This window comes from Thermobia domestica, chromosome 11 (genome assembly GCF_964235325.1).
Source record: "Thermobia domestica chromosome 11, izTheDome1.hap1.1, whole genome shotgun sequence".
Classification (NCBI taxonomy): Eukaryota; Metazoa; Arthropoda; class Insecta; order Zygentoma; family Lepismatidae; genus Thermobia; species Thermobia domestica.
In genome coordinates this window covers 183,449,505-183,468,725 of record NC_137464.1, presented here as the reverse complement: position 1 = coordinate 183,468,725, position 19,221 = coordinate 183,449,505, and the positions used below count along the sequence as shown (strand labels likewise).

Here is a 19,221-nt window from a genome sequence, read left to right as displayed (position 1 = left end):
AGCGTTATGGTCCCTAATGAGCGGTTTGGCCCGTGTAACACGACCACGTAAGTTTATGTCATGTAATTCGCAGCGGACTGTGATTGTCGAAACAGGGTGGGGGAGGTGCTGATTGAGTTCCTCCGTCACTTACTCCGCAGTGGCACGACGGTTCTGCGTGACAATGCGCTTTAATACCCGGCGTGACCTGTCACTCATGATTTTCTTCCGCCCACTGTTCCGCTTCCCCGATGTGGTTTTCCCGTGTGTTGTGTAGGCCGTCATAACCTTCGACACTGTCCCACGCGACACACCTAACACAGTAGCCACTGCCGTCACACTCACTCCACATAACCGCAAACCAACAATTTGCCCTCTTTGAAAATCTGAGAGGTCTCCCATTTTACACTACCTCCGTCTGCTGCAGCCACTGGACACTGCTGTTCCACTGCGCCTGACGTAGTATGGAGACCGACCTAACACACCACCACCAGCGGTCCGGCGCTGCGGGCGCCACGACACCACTGCCAACCCATACATCTGAGTGTTGCCATCTACAGGTGTTTCCATTTTTCTGATCACCATCTGTATATATAAATGATGATGATCAGACGAAACATGCACACTTGACCTTTCCGTAACCTGCCCTAGTCGCAGATTTTCCAACCCTTCCCGACGGGAGAAATGTTTAACACAATAGAAAACAATAATAATGAAAAAACTTATTTTATGCATAGTTTTATTTCGTTTTTGTATAAACTTTAATGAATTTTCATTTTGCATATGCTGTTAAGAAAGACCTGAATTGCTACAAATTCACTATCTTTTATTGTTGTTTTAAATAAAGTTACAGAGAATGACGAGTTTGAGATTTACGATATGCGTTGGTGCAACAATGAAAGAAATTTGTTTTGAATTTTCGTCCGTAACAGTTTGAATATTCAAACACTAAGATTTCCATTAAAACGAATAAAATAATGAGAAATAATTTGTTGAAATTTATCTAGATTGATATTGTGACAAGGTGTTGAGGAGCACATGCGCGGAAGGGATGCGGGGAAAGTGCAGTGCACCATACTCACCCGCCTCTTCGCTACTGTCTACTGCAAATACATTAAAATTCAATTTAGCTTCGACGACCAATGATTGAAGCCAATAGACTTGCTAAATCAATTATTATTTGGAGACTGTTTGATTTATTATTATTATTACTATCATTATTATTATTACTATTATTATTATTATTATTATTATTATTATTATTATTATTATTATTATTATTATTATTATTATTATTATTATTATTATTATTATGCTTTTGCACTTTCCTTCGTCTTGCTAATTAAATCTTCCTTCATAGTGCTCCCATCAAAACGTTGCGCCCCTAGACTCGGGCCTAGTGATAAATCCAACCCTGCACAGTCGTCTACTATGTTTTGTTCTTTGGGAATTAGTCATTTATATTAATCATCAGATTTTCAGCCACCCTTTATGAAAAATGAATCACTTCCGGATCTGCGTTTTTTATTATTATTATCATCACGTAGCGGGACTTATTGTATTGGTAGTACGTCCGTCCGTTACTCCCACGATAACTCTTGGACAAATGCCAAATGTTTATATTCTGCTTTTGCAATAGATATGTGGAGCGATTATGGTATCTCGTCCGAGTTCGTAAATGGAGGCGATTGATCAACCGGACGTGGTAGAAATCAACCATTTTCGGTTTTAACGTTGTCATTATAGATCGAAAGCCGTAATAGATAGCGAGAAGGTGTTTTGTAGCCTATTTAGCATCTCAAGAATGTGAACTATCTCCTCTCTTAACCCTCTCTTCAAACCGGAAGTGGCACAAATCAAGTACTTCTAGTTTAAACGTTGGTCACTATAAGGTAAAAATGGTAATAGGCAGGGACAAGCGGTTTCCTGTAATCAATTCTGTTCCAAGAATAATATTCCATCTCGACCCTAATCTCTTTACTAAAACCAGTGGTGCTATTCAGCCGGTTCGCACTGGTTCGGGCGAACCAGTTGTTAAAATATTTCGAGTTCGCAAAACCGTTTCTTGTACCGAGATAAATCTACAAACACACACATTACCAAGCCAAGCGTGAAAGAAAGAAACCAAACAAAGTATTTGTTTAAACCTGGCAGAACCTATTTTCAGAATTTGAAAATTAAACCATGCAGATCGTTTGTTCATGAATGTTCTCATAAAATTTTCATTTGTCCAGGATTTGTAAACAATTTATATCAAAAACAAAATGGGCGGTGGCAACTTCACGTAGCAGAACCCATTTTCGGCAACCGAAAATAAACCATGCAGATAAGATTTCTATATCTTTTGTATTTCTGTTAGCATAGCAAGTGTGTGCATTGCAAATTTCAGCTGGAAGGGAGGGTTTGTAGAATACAAATTTTACACATCCCAAAATAATTAACCTATTTGAAGAACATTACTTTGCTCTGTACATACAAGAAGATAATGGAGGGCGAGGGGAACGGTAAATTTTATTTTAAGTATCTTTATTCTTAGAAATTCTTACAGCTACAGGGTTAAGTACGATCTTTCAGAAGAAGATATAGACGTTTATTCCTCAATCTCAAATGCTCAGATATCAAGAATGAGAACTGGAATCATATGAGTGAAGCAATGAGGGCTATTTATATTTGAAACTCATACATACCATTATTAACAATTGTCGATCCATTGCTGGATGAAGGTCTTTAAATTACTTTTTGACAACAATCTATCTTAGATTATTAGTTTCCAAGATATTCGAAGTGCAACATAATTTCATCACACCATTTATATGCTACATGTAGGTCGCTAATGTCACAAGAGAATTATATCTATCTACCTACCTATCTGTCCAGTATCTCTCTCTCTCTCACACACACATACACACACACACACTATATATATATATATATATATATATATATATATATATATATATATATATATATATATATATATATATATATATCGAGGATGGCTCAAAAGTAGGTATACAGTCAACTCATTGCTTTTTATAACATTTCTTATTCATCAGGTAGACTTAGTTTCTTTATTATTTGTTCTTAATGTCTTTTTACTTATATCTCTAGCTCGGAACAGCCGAAACACACAAACCTATAAGCTACAATGTCATACTTGAAAATGAAATCTTTGAGTTTTACGTCCCACGGTTATGTCGGTTAGGCTAAAGGAGACGGTGATGATGAGTAATGAAAGAAATGGTGGAATGAAGAAAGTGGGAGGAAACGGGAGAACCCCGAGGAAACCCACGCACACGGTGTTTGTCCAATGTTATACTTGATCAGTGCATGTGTGTATACCTACTTTTGGGCCATAGAAAGAGAGAGAGAGAGAGAGAGAGAGAGACCCGTTGTTAAAAAAATTACAATAGCACCACTGACTAAAACCATACGTGGTATAAATATATTACCATTTTTAGTTTTCATATTAATTTGAAAAAATATTGAGTGCTCCTTTTCATTGTATTTACTAGAAAAGTAAAGGACGGAAATATGTTGTAGACAAAACCAAACGTAAGTTGATTGGATTCGTTGTGGCTAAATGCTTAGAACTTTGCTGCCCTTGCAGGAGCCGAGTTCGATTTCCGGTGGCAGGTACTGTGGTTTGTAGATTTACGTCTCACATAGTCTAGTAGAGTAGGTGTTGAAATGAAGTTGAACTCTAAGTAATAAAAATATATAAACAAAAATATTGGTAAGCACAAGAATATAAATTGAGAAATTAATTACAAAGTTTATTTTGACTTTGTGCCTGCAATACCTTTCAAACTTATTTTAATACACTTTATATTTTTGTAAGAAGATTGATACCGCAATAATATGGTGTACCTAGGTATAAACGGAGTCTAGCAAAATCCTTTGATACCCTAAAGAATTTAAAAAATCTTGAGTGACTCCGCGTCCCTTAAAAAAGCTTGTGTAGATGTATGAAATTACAGGATTAGAGTCAACAGAAGTGTTGGAAGAGAGAAAAATCATCATACTAATAAGGAAATAAACATATCTTTCTGAAATATTAAAATAGGAGTAAAATACCGGTTAAATGGCAAATCCAGCTATTTTCTGGGTGCGATTACTTTTATTAAAGAGATGATTTAAGAATGATTAAAAAATGTATGGAAATAATATTTTATATATATATAGTCTGAATGACAAAAGTGCTCTCATGCAAATCCTCCTCTAAGTCAAGCATCTTGGCAGAAAGAGAGCCGTCCTACGAATCCTCAGGAGCCTGTGTGTTCCATGTATTTCTGCGTGTCCTGGCAACACAATCCATAATTTGGGTAATAAAAGAAAGAAAAAAAAACAGAAAAGAATAAGAAATCTCGGTGTCTGTTGCCGGTTGCCTGGTTCACATTTCTTTTCAGCAGTGACGCAACTCGGGGACGTGACTGCATATGAAAGAGAGGAAAGATGTCCACACGTCTGTCACTGACAATCCCGATCATGGTGGATCCCAGCACACAGTAATCACCCCTGGAAACATTCAGCATTGAACATCTTATCATTGACATTGACAATCGTCGCATAACCTGTCGTAAAATTACATAAGTATGTAATATTTCGTTAGGAACAACAAGCACAAGAACTCACGGGAATTTACTGTTCTGAATATGAGTGCACGCTTTGTTCCAAAACAGCTTTTCGCTTTTGACAGGTATAAGAATTAAGGTCTTTGTGGGACTTAACGTAGTCTGAAGTTAGCACCAAGTGATTTGCACCTGTTTGAACCCCTAAAACAACTCTTGTCCTAAAATGCAATGATAATTTTATGGGTGACCCTGAGACACTTTTCCGATAGTGCTCAACGTGGGTTATCAGTATTTTCGCAATACTTCCTTAACCCCACCTAATCAAATGCCCCCAGGGAAATTCTTAAGAAATCATAACTGGTAGAGTGGTTTAGACATACTGACTAATCTTTCTATGTCGAAGCCTTCCAGGCATTTGTTAAACGCTGGAATAAATACGTAACTGAAGCAAAATTATGTATAGCAAAAATGCAACTTCCACTCTTTGAAATTTATTATTCTCATTTTCTTACGTGAAGTCCCGGATTGACTTTAACGCCCCTCCTAATTTATCACCATTGGAAATTTTATTTGAATGTGGAAGAACCCTCAATTAAATGGTGGCCAATTCGTAAATGGTCTTCCTAAAAGTGTTTGCTATTTCACGATAGTTAAATTATATAGAACTAATATTGCTATTTAAATTTTTGGGGTACCCCAGGGGTGCCATAATAGATCATGTGTTGCAAGGATAGTATTCTATTCGATGTCCTCTGACATTATCCTTTTATCTTCATTGTTTGAGATTTTACGAGGGTTGACTGAAAAGTTCTCGGTGTTCCTATGATGTAACTTGTTTTTGCTGAATGTTAGATTTTCTACTCATTATGTAACTACTTTTTGCTAAGTATTAGATTTGCTGCTTATAATACACACACACACAACGAACTCATGAACAAATTATGTAACTATTGAAAATCTAACTTTATTCGTTTCTTACTAACCTCTTAAACTGACTGCTTTAGAGAGTATAATTATTCAAGCCAGACAGCTTTAGAGTTGTATTATTATTATTATTATTATTATTATTATTATTATTATTATTATTATTATTATTTACAATTTCGACGACTTATAATTTTGAAACACGGCAGTTTTCGATATATGTCTATTAAAAAACTTACTTTTTTTTCGTATGATATGAGCAGTTATATCTTAAATTTCTCATCAGGTTTAGAAACATCTATATTCGGACAGCTTGCGAATAATTCATAGGTCAGTTCCTGTAAATGCTTATGGCTTTTCACTGTTGATATGCAAATATGTACTCATTAGCTTTGACGAATGATCATAACAGTTAATTTGAGTTGGTTGTCGTCAAGTTGAGTCGAACCAAAGATGGAACACAATATAAAAGAGGCCTTGGCTTTAGGTGTGCTTATGGGCCAGTGATTATTTAAGTGGTTTCATATCGCAATTTGTTACAAAAACAGTAGTAATGCAAAGCAAACGAAAAATTTGATCTTAAGCTGTCATAATCTATAATTATGATTCTTCACCGAAGTAAAGTATTTTTGAATCACAAACATAGCTTCACTCATGAAAAAATGGTTTGATCTCTCATGCAGTTAACGCAGGTGTCCGTTAAGTTCTCATGAACACACTGTACTACGGACAAGAAGCTATATTACTTGAGACTGGTCCTAGAATTGGCAACATGGAGAATACATCAATTTCGAAATTTTATTGAATTTGTAAATAAAGTGCCTCAATGGGCTTTTGAGATGCAAAATGTCAGCCTACGTTTCGGAAAATAGATCACTAGCAAAATACACGAAATTAGCAGTACTGCGCCTTCTCATCTTTTCATAGTAGTTTGACAGCATAGTTTATTGAAGGCATTACAAATTCAATATTTAATACAAAGCACCATAATAACACATTTCAAAATCAGCTACCAGCTTAGATAATCCGTAGAATGTCAAAGTTGGTACTTTTTAAAAATTTAATTAACATTAATTTTTCTCTACTTCGCTTTCCATTATCATACTCGTTTGTAATACACAAATTTATTTATTTCATTTCCAAGTAGAAGCATAAAATATACAACCATAATAAATATTTTCCTTCTCTACTGAAAGTGCGATGCAAAACAAACTGCTATGCAAAATCAAAATTTAAATGAAGTTGTTGGACATATTCAGCAAAAGGTTTTAACCGAGAGGGACCGCCAATGTATTTCAAATCTGGTCAATAGTAACTTTAAAACTACATTGTTTCAATGTAATTATTTCTAAATAGTTAACCATGTTTAGCTTTGAGTACTGACATTTGTATATTTCTACATTAATAGGTTGTGGCAGTTTAATTATAAATAAATTTATGTATTCGAAATTGGGATACGAAAATTGGTGGTCGATTCGTATTGAAGACGTGGAAAGTGAATTTGAGGAAGCCGAGTTTCACCAGATCACGACAGCCCGAAGTCAGGCAGAGGTGATTTCGCGAACAGCAAGTTTATCACTATTGAAGTCGCAGCAGTGGGATGTTGGATAGGAACCGACTTTGATAGCTGTCCGTTCGCCATAGCTTCGAACGTTGATCCTAGCAGTATCGAGTACACACATTTTGTTGGATAGTAACATAAAAATATTACCAAGTACCGACTAGTCATTTGTCCGTCCAGGGCCCGAAAGTTACGTTCCAGCGACCGAAAGAATGTAGAGGACATCGAAGAACCACATCATACCGGGAACACTATATAGGTTCGCAATATCTTTCCTTAAAGCTAATCTCTTCTAATTCCCCTCTTTACCTTCCCCATTTAATGATTATTTTTCTATTGTGATTCTTGGTTTATTTGAGCACACCTAGATATTTGCGTCCCACAACATATTTGAGTTCAAATTCGTTATAATTTGAAATATTAGCTGAGTTTATCGGCTAATTCACCACTCGTCCCCTTGATCTGCATCTCTAGGAGAGCTATGTGACTAGTAATCACGTAAGTGCACAATATTTAAATTTGAACATTCATATTTGTGTATTCGCAAGCTAGTTGATGGAAAAACTTAAAGAAAAGAAAGTTAAATGTAAGCAATTAGAAGTTTTTAATTAAGCATGACTTTTAACCTATAATATAAAATGGACCGAAAGCTCGAGCGCAACAACTAATATGATAATTTTCAAATACGATGGGGGTAGTTGTAGTCCGTTAAGGAGGGTCCACCACTACCAATTCTCGTAAAAAATGACGAGAGACGAACTTTTGGCCTCAAAACAAAGCCACATATATTTAATGAGTTCAAGCTGGACTGTAGTGTCTTGTGAGGTCTGACGGTCGTTTTTCTTTTTATTCCAATGATGTAAGATGCCAAGTGCACCGAACGTTCAATGAAAGACACATTGTGAAGAGTTTAGTTCTATCTGTAAAATATACTGTGGCTATGATTTTCGTACAACTTGAACTATTCATAAATATGAACATGAATCACTATACCTATTGACATGCTAAGTGACCAGGAGCCTGTTTTTCAAAGGTACTAGTCTCGTAATATGTTTTCGAGTAGTTCTAAAACAACATGAAACAAAAGCACTAGAATAATTGTCAAAGTCATTTCAAAATGCTGATGCTTCAAATCTGTCGTGATTTTGTTGTACATATAATTGTAAAAGTTTGACTTTGAAACGTTTCATATTAGCATTACAAGACTAATAATTTTGAAAAATAGGCCCCACTTGTTGATCTTTCTCAAATATTCCCATGATGAACATGCAGTGAATACTTCTATCTTCCACGAAGCATATGCACTACATGCTTATAATATATTGGCCTTTTATTCATACGGCTGTGTACGTTTCCCAACTGTGTAAATAAAAGGGTGTTTACACAGTATAAAAAAAGTATCTAATATGGACCCTATTGATTCATGCAAAGGAAGCTCTTCGGCTTCTAACCTTCTCCCCTGTCCCTTCCAACCAGAAAATATGAAAAAATACACATTAATCATTAAAATATGTATCATATATAAAAAATTCTCCCGAAAAACCTGGACTTGGGAGCTTGAATCATCCCCGTAATGAAATTTGTGTACGCCACTACATGGTTTGAGGAATAGTAATCATCCTATTGCATTTAATTTGACCTGCAAAGACCCAATATTTATATCCAGTTAAAATCAATGAGACTATTTGTTTAATTATCATTATACGATATGTTCATTGTTTCATTGCGGTCAAGGAAGAAATTTCTTCCTTATACACATGGCAACGACAGCGATTACACTACTACGGTTAGAAATCTGGAAAAAATATTCCTTACTTCAGATAAAAAGCAATCAGGAACCACAGTTTTTTTTTTTTTTTTTTTTTTTCTAGTTGGAACTGTGTTGTATTTAATAGAGATGCAAACGAAAAATAATATAAAACTGAAGTCTCAATTTCGAATTTTTGGTCACATGTACTCTTACGAGACACCTCCCCATTAAGTATCTTGTAATTCGGAGTTTCGACGTTAATATGTAGCTATATTTAGTTCCAAATTATAATTTATGCTTACAGCAACACAGTTACTATTCTACATTTCTCACGAAAACTCTATGCTGATATACCGTAAACATTACCTTGTGAATTTTCCTACACTTCACACACGCAATAAATATGAACGGTATTTGGTCATAATTTAAAATCTACAAAACTAAGTTTAAAGGAATGCAGTTTTAAGTATCAATATTCCTATTTCCAAAAAATATGGAGAGCTGATAACTGCAGGCTTCAAATTTCCTAGGTTGTAGGGAATTAAAGGTTCAATAGCCACATGTTCTTAAATTAATATATTCTTCAACGTTACTTCGTAACTCAGTTACTAGTCAAGAAAAAAATCCATGTATTAACAGATATGCAGGATTTTTATCCCACTATGCTACATTTGCCCGAAATAGAGGCATCTGACTTACGCATTCAGCTCTTCAATATTTCTGGTTTCGGAATTAATTAATGAAATTAAATTACCATTAAAATGATTAAAGATTTTTTTATTAAATCTCAAGCTGGGAGAAAATAATAACAATCAGAAAATACTAAGTAAATTATATAGTAACATTATGTATTCCAAAGTGCGGAATGAAATGTAAAACCCTGAATATAGAATATTACTCTAAATGCATTGACCAATTTGAAATTTAACCATAAAAACTGATAGTTAGAAACACACATAAGAAATTTTCTATTTATTAACTGATAGGTATCAGTTATATGTTTATTTAAAATACATGAAAAATCATTGTGTTAGGCTAACAAATGAGATTAATAAACAAATTTTCTCTTTTGATGAAACTCAATTATGATTTTATATTTCTACGAAAACTCCAGTACCTTAAACATTGTGCTATGAATTAAAAAAAAGGTCTAAGTTACGTACATTTATGCTATAAAAACACTAGACAGGAAAATCAAATTTAAATTGTTGAATCTACTAGGTAATATGAAATTAAATATATACTAGTATGGATTACCCGCTTCGCAGTGTTAAAACAAAAATTTTAAATACAAACTCACCTCATGAGGGGCCGCGGTGGCTGTGATAGAGCGTTCACTTCTGGTGCGTGGGGTCCCTGATTCGATCCTCGCTCAAGGCAAGTGAACTTGGTGATGCACAAGCACCGTGTGCGTGGGTTTTCTCGGCATTCTCCCGTTTCCTCCCACTTCATTCCACCATTTTACTCACCATCACTGTCTCTTTTAGCCTAGCTGGCATAAGCAAGGGACGTAAACTCTTAAGATTTCATTTCATTTTTTTCTTATCTCGTGTGTTTGGTACACGTCAAATATGCTATTTTTGCTTTTAGTGGCATGGTTTTAAACGGCATCGAAATTATCACTGTTCATCTCAGCGGCCCCGAAAACTATGATTCGACATTAATATCGGTCATTTTTATATATCCACCACCCCCACCACCCCAAGTTGCGGGACTGAATTTGGATATAAATGGGATCGGAAGTGTCACTGTTCATCTCAGTGACCCCGAAAGCTATGGATTCGACACTAATATCGGCCATTATTAAATCTACACGGTCAAAGTAGTAGACCCCCCTCCCTAAGTTACACGGTCAAAGTGAAATAATAAACTCATCCGAGGCCTAAACCCCATCTATGTTGAAAGTTTGATTGAGTTCGTTCGGGTGGTTTAGGAGATTAAGTGTCGCAAGCCTAGTGCTTTCAATATATATATATATCTATATATATATATCTATATATATATATATATATATATATATATATATATATATATATATATATATATATATATATACAGAGTGAATCAAAAGTCTGGACACGGTGTAATAACTTGAGAACTAAACTTCGGATCGAACAACCAAAAAAACACGTGTTTAGTAATATTAAAAAAAAAAAAAAAAAAAAAAACTATCTGATGAAACCAAACTCTACCCTCTAGACCCACCCCCTGGGGGTTGGGGTGGGGTCAACTTTGAAATTTCAAATGGAAATCCCAATTTTTGATTGCAGATTTGGATTCTAGGGCCCAAACTATGTAAAGTTTCATCAACACTTTTCCGTCGATGCATAACATGGCGCAGTAATCGGTGAAAATAAATGGCCCCTAAATACTCCCATTTCGTTCATGAGCTTGGTAGTATTTCCGACCTCTGTTCTCGTTCAGTGTCACTGGTTCATTTCTCTGTTCCTTCTCGTCACTGGATAGAAGCACACTATACACAAACAGAAGACACAGAGAAAGGCACACCTTCTTCATTCGGGCTTTGGGCAGTATCAGTGTTGCAAACCAGAAAATTCAAAAGCGGCGAGTAGAGGACAGAAAATAAAACAATTAAAAGTAAAAGGAAAATTAAAGAAAAGTATAGCTATTGAAGTATCTGCTTATTGCACTATGGTGATTTTTCACTTCTGTGTTTGAGATGAAAATGTATTGATATAACTGTTTTCTAATCGCTAAAATATGACATTCATTAGGGTCGATTGTACCATTCTTTAATAAAGATAAATTATCGGAATGATGCAACCTTGTCGCGATAGTAGATCTCATCTTACACAAAATAACACATGACCACTGCGACCAGTGTTATCTTATCTGACGATTAAAAGATATCAGGATAGCGTAGAATTGGCCCTATAACGTGCAAATGTTCGAATGGTGTGAAATTATCAAAAATAGCCTGTAACTGTCAACCTAATTTATGTTTGAAATAACGGTTGAACCAAAAGTTTGGCCACGGTAGAGTAACTGGAGAAATACACTTCTGATCAAAAAAGCGCAAAAAAAAAAAAAAAAAAAAAAGTATTTAATATGTTTCAAGAAGCTATCCGACAATATCGAAAGCAACACTCTACCCCCACCTTCTGGAAAGGAGCGGGGAAACATTGATTTTTCAAATGGAAACTCCAATGTTTTATTGAAGATTCAGAGACTACATCCCAAATAATGTAAGGTATAATCAAAATATTTTCGTCGATGTGTGATATCGCGCTGTAATCGGCGAAATTAGATGCTCCCTTCGTTCATGAGCTTGATATTAGCACGGTGCAGTATTTTGAGAAATACGCGTCGGATCAACAAAGTTATTCAATGGTACCAAACACGATACCGCACCCTACCGCTAGGTGGGGTTAGCTGAAACATTTGAAATGGAAGCTTTTATTTCTTATTGCAGAGTCGGATTCTGCCCACAAACTTGTATATGATTTAGTTGAAACATTTTTGTCCCTGTGACGTGACGCTGTAATGGCGAAATCAGGAGAACTTCCTATATGAACTTTAATTAGCTTCAATGCTGTGGACATGGTGAAATAAGTATACATGTGATCAAAAAACAAAAAGAAAATTTGTGACTATTGGGTTTGTTACGGTGTTTATCGTTCCTTTTTCTGCAGCGAGACGTGAGAGACGGGACCTACAGTTGAAAGTGGGATCCGAACCTTTATTATCTTTTGGAACCGAGACGTTCCCCATGAACAATTGCCGACGACGTTCGTCCGACCGTCGTCGGTTATTGGGTGGCAGCAGCGAAAAGGGTGCGCTAGTGCTGGTTCAAAGGCGGCTGCCTATTTGTCGGCTTGGCAGCGGACACCGTGACGGCCCCGCCGCTGTTCAGGAAAGGCAGTTATGAGACAGACGGTTGTCTTCAGTCCAGCAGTGGCACGACGTCGTCCACTGAAGCGACGGCATCGTGAAGATTTTCGCCATCGTTTCGCCTGACTTGTGCGAGTTGTCTCACGAGACTGCTCGCGGTCTCGCATAGTTTTAGATGGGTGAAATTATGAAATTTTTTCTTTTCTTCTTCTTCTTATTATTATAGTATATTATATTATTATCTGCTAGTAGTAGTAGTAGTAGCAGTAATAGGAATTGTAGCATTAGTTGTAGTAGTAGTAGTACTACTACTACTACTAGTAATAGTATAGTAGCAATGGTAGGAGTATAGTAACAGTAGCATAGTACTATTAGTAGTTGTAGTTGTACTAGAACTAGTATCAGCTGTAGTAGTAGTAGTAATTGTAGCATTAGTAGTAGTAGTAGTAGTAGTAGTAGTAGTAGTAGTAGTAGTAGTAGTAGTACTAATAGCAGTAGTAGTGGTAGTCTGTAAAGGATAGTAGTCTGTAGTAGTATTTTTTTCTTTTTATTTTTAATCCTTTCATTTTTTAATTTTTAAATGTCTATAATGTGTCATCAACAAATTGATCACATCGGACCCTAGACAAGATTTGATTCTGTCGTTTCAATATAATTTCAAAACTAAAGGAGTTACCACTAAAGAGCATTGTGTGAACAGAGTCTACATTTCAATACGTATGCATGGTACCACCTTAATTCCGTGGATCGACGGAAAAGTGTTGATGAAACCTTACAGTTTGGGCCGTAGAAACCAAATCTGCAATCAAAAATTGGGGTTTCCATTTGAAATTTCAGAGTTGACCCCACCCCAGCCCCCAGGGGATGGGTCTAGAGGGTCGAGTTTGGTTTCATCAGATAGTTTTTTTAATATTACTAAACACGTGTTTTTTGGTTATTAGATTCGAAGTTAAGTTCTCGAGTTATTCCAGCGTGTTCAGACTTTTGATTCACTCTATATATATATATATATATATATACAGGGTTCATTATGAAAGTAATGAGCATTGCTTTAGAAAAACTGTTTTATTGTTCCGATTGTTACAAATCTTTAAAATTCCTCAAAATACGCTCCTTCTGCATCAATACACTTCTGGAGACGTGTTTTCCACGCCTGGAAAGCATCTTTAAAGTCCTCGGCTGGAATGGCTTTTAAAAACCTTGTAACATGGGCTTGAATGTTCTGCACGGAGTCCCAATGTTTTCCCTTGAGGTGTCTCTTCAAACGGGGAAACAAAAAAAGTCACTAGGAGCCAGATCAGGACTATAAGGGGGTGGGGGACCACTGGGGTTCTGCTCCGGGCCAGGAAGTCGACGACGGTGAAGGCGGTGTGACTTGGTGCATTGACGTGGTGGAGTTTCATTGAAAATGAAAATGAAATGAAATCTTTGAGTTTTACGTCCCACGATTATGCCGCTTAGGCTAAAGGAGACGGTGATTATGAGAAATGAATGAAATGGTGGAATGAAGAAAGTGGGAAGAAACGGGAGAACCCCGAGAAAACCCACGCACACGGTGTTTGTCCACCACAAAGTTCACTTGGCGGAAGCAGGGTTTGAACCCGGGACCCCATGCACCAGAGGTGAACGCTCTACCACTGAGCCACCGCGGCCCCTGGAGTTTCATTGAGTCTTTGATGTCACTTCGAACGCGGGCGACCCTGCGTTTCAGTCTCTTGAGCACTTCTAGATAAAATCCTGCGTTGACGGGTTGTCCTGGTGGCACAAACTCGAAATGGATGATTCCTCGAACGTCGAAGAAGACAATAAGCATGGTTTTGATTCGGGATTTGCTCATGCGTGCCTTTTGGGGCGGGGGGAGGATGAGGTGTGCCACTCTGCACTCTGCCTTTTGGATTCTGGATCGTATTCGAACATCCAGGATTCGTCTCCAGTTACGACCGAGTCTAAAAAGTCCGGATCACTTTCACACAATGCCAACAACTCCTTGCAGCGCAAAACTTGAAGTTCTTTCTTGTTCGTTCGTCAACACCTTCGGCACAAGCTTCTCACAGACTTTTCGCATTTGCAGGTCCTCGGTCACTATCCCATGTACTGCAAATGTTGACATGTTTAGGGTGTCCGCGATTTGTTGAATGCTCACACGCCGGTCTGAGCGCAACACTTCACGCACACGGTTAACGTTGTCGTCGGTCCTGGCCGTTGTTGGGCGTCCAGAACGGGGCTCGTCGGCGACCTCCTCCCGACCCCCCTTGAACGAACTGTGCCATTTTCTGACCTGGGATCTTGACAAACACTCCCGCTTGTAGGCCTCTTTCAGCATCTGGTAAGTTTCCGTAGCACTCTTACCCAACTTGACGCAAAATTTTATGGCGTAGCGTTTTTCGAGCGAACCCTTTATCGCGCCGTGTTACAACTTGTAAAAACGTGCTTCACGCGGATCGACATCCACACGCTATCACTGCTCGCAGCAGACTGACTCCGGGCGCGTTTGGAAGGACAGACCACCCACTACTTTTTCCGCGCCGGCAGCGCACGCTGCGGTGGATTGTTGAGTCAGGGTAGCATCATGCTCTTTACTTTCATAATGAACCCTGTATATAAACATTGACTTAAAATGTAATAAAGAATATATATATCGCACACACACACATACACATAAACAGGCACTTGAATTGATTACACTAGACACATCTATATTATTACAAAAACACTAGATAGGAATATCGAATTTAAATCCTTGAGTCCACTACGTAATATGAAATTACAATACAGGGTGTTTGAAAAAGAACTCCCTAGTTTTAAATATAAATTCAATATGAATGAAAACTTACATCAATGAGTACATATGAAAGAGAATTCCTTCAAGTTTTGTTTAATGTTGGTAGACTTCAACATGGGATCCATTTGTGGCCCTGAACACGTCGAGACGATATTCCACTTCTCGCCACGTATTCACGAACATTTCAGGTGTAACTGTCCCAACCGCCGCGACGATTCTTTCCCGTAAATGATTGTTGTCTCTGATCTTTTCACTGTACACAACATTTTTTATGTGGCCCCAAAAGAAAAAGTCCAATAGGGTTAAGTCTGGGCTTCATGGTGGCCAAGGTATTGGGCCAGCCCTACCTATCCACCTTCCTGGAAAGCGCACACACATGCTTACTGTATTGAGGTGGGGCGTCATCTTGTAGGAAAAACACAAGCCCCATTTTCGACTCAATATCGTCCATTTGGGGAAAGACGTACTCTGTCACCATGTCATAGTAAACGTCCCCGTTTATTGTTTTTTCTACAAAAATGAAAGGGCCAATCACACGATCTTAAATCAAACCACAACTTCCTGTGGATGCTCTGCCCCCAAAATTCTGCAATTATGACGATTAACTGTTCCACTGACATGAAATATAGCCCCATCAGATAAGAGAATCTTTTTTAAAAAATTGACATCATCATCATTTCTGTGTAGAAAGTCATCAACAAACTCATACCTTTCGATTTTATCAGTAGGTTTAATTTCATGTAACACTTGCAATTTGTAGGCGCGCAACTTAAGTCTTTTACGCACATGATACACAGTACCTTTAGGCACTCCTAATTGTAGACTACCTCTGGCCAATGACTTCTTCGGGCTCCGAACACAAAAAACACGGATTTGTTCACAACATCTTCGGAAGTTCTCGGCCTACCTGGTGATTTTGCTTTTAAAACACTACCGGTTTCCTTGAAAGCAGGGTGGATTGATTTAAATCAGTCTGATTTAAATCACGATTTAAATCAAGATTTAAATCACTTGATTTTTTTAATAAAAATCGTTGATTTAAATCAAATTTCGAAATAATTTAAAGTGAAAATAAGTCAAGTCCCGTTTCTGTTATTTCGATTATGGAAGATGATAATCGTAATACAATGAGACTCAAATGTACAGTATGTACAGCATTGTATGAAAACAAGTGTCAGGATGATTAGGGAAAATCCCGTTTTGAACGGGTAACAGGACAATCGTGTTTTCTTCTCTTCGTAACATAGGGTTTATATTGTAAATCGTTAACTATTCCAACGGGGAAATCACCATCGACATTTAAGACGAAGATTCTTTTGTGTGCGCGTCTATATATTTGTTCCCAGATAATAGGACGTATTTAGAAGTGTCCTATCCCCTCTCGAAAATGTTTTTGATTTTATAACTTTGGGCAAAATTTATATATTTCGTACCGCAAGCTAGTTACAATTTCCTTAAAAATATGCTCCTGCCAAATATCAGTAACTTTTGTGGGAAAAAAAAGTGTCACTTTGATAAGCGTTGCTGTACTTTTTCCTTAACCTTTTAAATTATATAACCTATTTTTAGGTGATAGGCTAAAATCTCCATTATTCGATTGAAAAAGTATCAATAAAGCTTTTTACTTCGTTTTCTCGAAGGCATTGTAGAGGATGTTACATATGCTTTCACGCCTCTCTGCGTCAAGACATAGGATGTGATGACGTCATAAATTTAAAAAAGATATTTTCTGTTGTGCCTATTTTTATTATTTTTTGGCGAGCCTACATTTTGCATTCAGAAGACAAATTCTGCACACTCGTTCACTTCATCCTTAGTATTTTTTTAAGATGATTTCAAATCTCTGCGTAAAAACAGAGGGGTCTAAAGGGCCAAAAATAAAAAAAAAAAAATGGATAATTTTAACACAAAATAGCTTTCTTCGCGATTTTCCCGCCTAAGATGGAGACATATGAATGGTACCATCTGAAAGGCTGTTCTATTCTGAAGAGAATGATGTACGCACCATGATCTTAGGATAAATAGGGATGTCTCAGGAAAATGTTACCTGAGATCCTGTTTTATACGGGAATCTGGAAATATTATTTTTCGCGAGCTTACTTTTGCATCTAGAAGTTTGAAATTTTGGACACTCATTCACTGCACCCCTTAGTATTTTTCAGATTTGTTTCAGATCTTTGCCTTTAAACAGAGGCGGTACAGAGGGGTAAAAAGTAAAAAATGGGATATTTCTTAACAGAAAATTCCTTTTCTCGTGATTTTCCAGCCCCAGATAGCCTACACGATGGAGACATTTGAATGGTACCGTTTGAAACTTTGTTTTATTCTGAAGAGAATAATGTACAAATCATGATTCTAGGATAAATAAGGATGTCTGAGGAAATTTTTATATTATATCCGGGTCATCTGGGGTATTGTGGGGATGTTCTTAGCTTATTGTTAAATATTTTTCTTGCCCTTGCTATTCAAGATAGAAGCTTGAAATTTTGTACACACATTTAGTACACCCTTAGTATTTCCCAGTTGATTTTGAGATCTGTGCGTTAACATAGGGGAGTCCAGAGGGGATCAAAATTTGAAGAAAGAAAAAAAAAACAAAAGATCCCGACTTCTCTCAAAATTTTCCACTTCAGGGACATGATAGAGAAAATGTGAATGTTATCGTTTTAAAGGCTGTTTTATTCTGAAGAGAACTAGGTATGAACCATGATCCTAGGATAAATAGAGATGATGCTTGAAAGTCTATAATTTACCCCCCCCCCCCCCAAAAAAAAAAGCCACAATTTAAAATTAAGAAACATTGTTTGGGATTGATACAGGTTAACGATTGGGGATTAATTCAAAATTCAACCCCAATACTTTCACTTAAATGGCATAATTAACATTTAATACTAATTCCTAATGTTTTTTCTTCAGTTCGCGACTTGTATTATACGAGGAGAAAGATTTGATTTAAATCAAAAAAATCGATTTAAATCAAAAAAATCATCAAAAATGATTTTTTTAAAAAAAATCATGATTTTTTTCCACCCTGCTTGAAAGACTTTAGCCAATGATGGATTGTTTTTGCTGTAGGTGGTTCACCACCATACTGACGTCTAAAATTACGCTGCACTGTTATAACTGACTCAGTTTTCAAAAGCCAAGTAACACACTGTGCTTTCTGTTGCGGAGTACACATTGTTGCTGAGTTGCTCTGCACTGCACGCCTGCCTGGACTGAACTGAGGAAAAAACAGCACTCGTACCGTCTCCAGGTCAAGCAGACCTGCGAACTGCAGAGGATCCAAACTTGGAGAGTTGATGAATCAAACACTACAAACTAGAGTAGTGTATGTCACTTTGTACAGATTCTAGGGCACATTAAAAGTAGGGAGTTTGTTTTTCAAACACACTATATATCTTGACTTAAAATCTAAATAATAAACAATATCTTTAACTCTTTCACAGAAAAAAAACAAGCACTTGAATTGATTATACTAAACACATCTATATTATTACAAAATCATCAGATAGAAATATCAAATTTAAATCTTCGAGTTCACTGCGTAATATGAAATTACAATATACATATTAACAACCTCCTCACGTCGTGCCTTAAAAGCATGGGGATGAACAAAGTGAGACGTTTAGAGATTGCTACTACTCATTGTCTGAAATGAGTAGGTCGAAGTGAATTGAGAGGAAAAGATAACACATTTAAAATTCATTTAAGAAATGTATTAGTCTCATTAATATCATGATGTCTGTGTGTATGTTTGAATGTGAATGTAGCATAACAATTCAGATCACAAATCGTA

At 36.8% G+C, this 19,221-nt stretch overlaps 1 protein-coding gene across 3 annotated transcripts in view; it reads right to left on the bottom strand.

Annotated features, from left to right (window-relative positions):
* Positions 1–19,221, bottom strand: part of dare (NADPH:adrenodoxin oxidoreductase, mitochondrial) — a 126,297-nt gene that overhangs the window by 61,011 nt on the left and 46,065 nt on the right. The gene's annotated exons all lie outside the window — the stretch shown is intronic.